The sequence below is a fragment of the Rhinopithecus bieti genome, unplaced genomic scaffold (genome assembly GCF_001698545.2).
Source record: "Rhinopithecus bieti isolate Rb0 unplaced genomic scaffold, ASM169854v2 scaffold_18354, whole genome shotgun sequence".
Classification (NCBI taxonomy): Eukaryota; Metazoa; Chordata; class Mammalia; order Primates; family Cercopithecidae; genus Rhinopithecus; species Rhinopithecus bieti.
Window position 1 is genome coordinate 2,074,733 of NW_016809835.1, and position 4,302 is coordinate 2,079,034.

A 4,302-nucleotide genomic window follows, 5' to 3' on the forward strand; every position below is an offset into this window, starting at 1 on the left:
CTGGGATTACAGGCGTGAGCCACCGTGCCCGGCCATTACAAAGTTTTTATGCTATAGTGAAGTAGTATAATATGATTTGAACGTGAAGTTTGATTAAAAAAAATTTTAGGCTGGGCGCGGTGGCTCACACCTATAATCCCAGCACTTTGGGAGGCCAAGGCGGGTGGATCACGAGGTCAGGAGATCGAGACCATCCTGACTAACATAGTGAAACCTCGTTTCTACTAAAAACAAAATACAAAAAAATTAGCTGGGCATGGCGGTGTGTACCTATAGTCCCAGCTACTCGGGAGGCTGAGGCAGGAGAATGGCATGAACCCAGGAGGCGGAGCTTGCAGTGAGCCAAGATCGCGCCACTGCACTCCAGCCTGGGTGACAGAGCGAGACTCCATCTCAAAAAAAAAAAAAAAAAAAAAAAAAAGTTTATACTATAAACCCTAGGGAAATCAATAAAAAAAATTTTAAAGGAGGTATAACTAGGATGCCTAGGATGGAAATACAATGAAATTACAGCAAATATTTCATTGATTCAAAAGAAGGCATAAGAAGAATCTACAGAAAAACAGATGAAATGAAATCTATAGAAAAACAGAGGGAACGAATAGAAAACTACTAGAAAGATGGTAGATTTAAATCTAGTAATGAAAACATACTTATCAACACTTGTCAGATGCAGCTAAAGAAGAGGCAAGAGGGAAACTTACAGTATTAAGTGCTTGTATTGAAAAAGAGAAAAAGTGTCAAATCAATACTTAAGCTCCCACCTTGAGGCATCAGAAAAAGTAAAATAAACCTAAATCAAGGAGAGAACAGGAAATAATAAAGATAATATCAGAAATCAATAAAATTGAATGCAGAAGTCAATAAAATTGAATGCAGAAATTAATCAAGAAAAATCAGTGAAATGCAAAACTGGTTATTTCAAAAGATCAGTAAAATTGACAAACCTCTATTCAAAATGACCAAGAAAAAGAAAGAATGAAGATGCAAATGACTTACATCTGGAGGAAAAGAGAAGCATCACTACGGGCCACATCAGAATGATAAGAAAATATTATGAACAACTTTATGCCAACAAATTTGATAACCTAGACAAAATGGACAAGTTTGGTAAAAGACGTAAATGACTAAAACCGCACTGGAGAAAGAATAAATGGACCTGAAGAGTTTACATACATGAAGGAAATTGCAAGGAAAATTGCTGGTGCAGATGGTGTGATAGACAGTTTCTAGGTTGTTCTCCAATTATCCTCATCTCCTGGTATTTGCAGTGCTGTGTATTTTCCTCTCCTTGAGTGACAAACAGATTTGTTGATTGATTTTCAAATAGAATAGAGCAGAAGTGATGGAATGGGATAACACTTGTGGGGTTAAGTTATTAAAAACAACAACAACAACAACAGCATTTATCTTGGATTGTCTCTCTCTTTTCTCTCATTATTTGCCCTAGGCAAAGCAAGCTATCATGTTGTGAGCAGCTCTCAGAATGAGGCCCACATGGTATGGTGAGAACCCCTCGCTGCACTCCAACCTGGGCAACTCCATCTCAAAAAAAAAAAAAAGGCCCTCAGTCCAACAACCCACAAGGAACTGAACCCTGACAACAGCCATGTGTGTGAGCTTGGAAGCAGATCCTATAGCTCTGGTCAAATCTTGAGATGACTGCTGTCCTGACTTATCACAGGACTACAGTCTCATGAGAAACCTTAAGCCAGAGCCACCCAGCTAAGCCGCTACCAAATTCCTGACCCATAGAAGCTGGGAAATAAAACACGTTTGTTGTTTTAAGATGCTAATTTTGGGGGGTCTTTTTTATGTAGCAATTAATAGAGACAGCTTCTCTGGTAAATTCTACCAAACATTTAAGGCAGAAATAATAACAATTTTAACCAAACTGCTCCAGAAAATAGAAGAGGAGATAATACTTCCCAATTCATTTTATAAGACTAGCATAACCTTGATACCAAAACTATATATAGACATTGTATAAATGAAAATTAAAGATCAATAACTCACATAAATGTAGACACAAAAATCCTTAACAAAATATTTGCAAATTGAGTCTAGCAATATATAAAAGGATAATATATCTTATCCAAATGGGGTTTATTCTGGGAGTGTAAGATTTCAAAATTTTAAAATAAATCAATTTCACCTTATTAACAGACTAGAAACAAAATATCATATTATCTCAATTGATGCAGAAAAAATATTTGAAGAAATTTAATATCTTTTCGTTTTAAATCTCTCAGTTAACTAGTAAAAAAGGTAACTTCCTTAAACTGATGAAGAACATTTACCAAAAACCTATAGCTAATATCATACTTAATGGTGAAACATTGAAATAGTTTCACTGAGATTGGAAATAAAGCAAGCATGTCTCCTCCTGCTATTCCTATACAGTGTCATCCTAGAGATCCCAGCTAGCACAACAAGGCAAGAGAAAGAAATAAAAGGTATATAGATTGGAAAGGAAGAAATAAAATTATCTTAATTAACAAACAACATAATTGTACACATAGAAAATACCCCCAAAACCTGTAAAGATATTTTTAGGTCTTATAAGTGAATTTAGCAAGATCATGTGATACAAAGGCAATATTTTAAAAATTAAGTGTATTCTGCTTACTAGCAACAGACATTTGAAAATAGAAATCTAAAAAATAAAACCATTTATATATATAAGACATGAAATACTAGAGATAAATGTTACAAATACTGGCTAAATTTGTATGCTGAAAACTATAAAACCTTGATGAGAGATAACAAAAAGAGCTAAATAAATGAAGAATTATACCCTGTTCATGGATTAGAAAACCCAATATTATTAAGATATCAGTTCTCCCCCGGGCTGGTCTATAGATTCAATACTTAATCACAATCTGACCTGGCATTTTTATGAAAATTGTCAATCTCATTCTAAAATGTATGTAGAAAATCAAAGACAACGGAATGCCAAAGCAATTTTTTAAAAGAACAAATTTGGAGGATTCACACTACCTAATTTCTTTATTAATATAAAGCTACAGTAATTGAGACAGTGGGGTAATGGTGAAAGGACACACATGTACATCAACAATACCAAATAGAAATTGTGTGTGTGTTATGTGTGTTTGCATGTAAACACCCTCACAAACTATATATCTATAACATTGATTTTTAACAAGAGTGTAAAGGCAATACAATGAAGAGAAAAAATATTTTTTTAAACAATGATGCTGGAAAAATTAGATACTCATTGTTGTGATATTGTGAAATATATATTTGGTCTTTGTCCCTGGTTCTTGGCTCAAAGCTCCTAAAACTTTCAGACTGACAGGGGTGATAGAAACATCTTTTATTATAATATTTGGTCTTAGCCCTGGTTCCTGACACAAGAGCTTTAGGACCCTTGGAATCTCTGGAGTGATAAGAGTGTCTTTTTGTATACTAATGAGATAACTGGGACTGGGGAGCTCTTAAGTAGCTTCAGGATGAGGGCTGGTCACCAGAAAGACCAAGATGTGATCAGAGATTTGGAACTTTCAGCCCTATCTCCTGACCTCATGGGAGGAGAGAGGGGTTGGAAATTTGAATTAAATCACCAATAATTCAAAGGCCAATGATTTCATCAATCATGCCTATGTAATGGAAAATCCTTGAAGCACGGGGTCAGAGACCTCCTAGGTTGCTGAACACATTAGAGGTTCTGGGAGGGTGGTGTGCCCTGTGCATTTCTCCCATCTGGCTGTTCCTGAGTTGAATTCTTTATAGTAAACTGGTAATACTAAGTAAACTGTTTTCCTGAATTCTATGAGTCATTCTAGCAAGTTATTCAACCCAAGGATGGAGTCATAGGAATCTCTGATGTATTATTGCTGGTTGGTCAGAGGTACAAGAGGCCTGGGACTTGTGAATGGCACATATAATGGGGAGCAGTTTCGTAGAACGGGACCCTTAATATATGGGCTGTGGTGTTAACTTTGAGCAGTTAGTGTCAGGATTGAATTGAATCATTGAACATCCAGTTGGTATCCTGGAGAGTTGGAAAATTGTTGTTGGTGTGGAAGAACCCCACACATTTGGCTTCAGAAGTGTTCCAAATGTTGAATGGATAATAATAATTGGAAAAACAAACAAACAAACAAACAACTAAACAAACAAATGAAAAGAATCTTGATCCATAACCTGCACCATGTAACTTGAAAGACTATACACTGAAAGGTAAGACCCAACAATACTTTAAAAATCCTTGGCCGGGCGCGGTGGCTCAAGCCTGTAATCCCAGCACTTTGGGAGGCCGAGACGGGCGGATCACGAGGT

At 36.2% G+C, this 4,302-nt stretch overlaps 1 long non-coding RNA gene across 1 annotated transcript in view; it reads left to right on the forward strand.

The window, feature by feature from the left end:
• LOC108541136 (uncharacterized) overlaps window positions 1–1,587 on the forward strand; it is a 23,489-nt gene extending 21,902 nt beyond the window's left edge. The window contains exon 3 of the long non-coding RNA XR_001888872.1: window positions 1,451–1,587. This is a non-coding gene — a long non-coding RNA (uncharacterized LOC108541136). The remainder of the gene's footprint in view (window positions 1–1,450) is intronic.
• The last annotated feature ends 2,715 nt before the right edge of the window (window positions 1,588–4,302 follow it).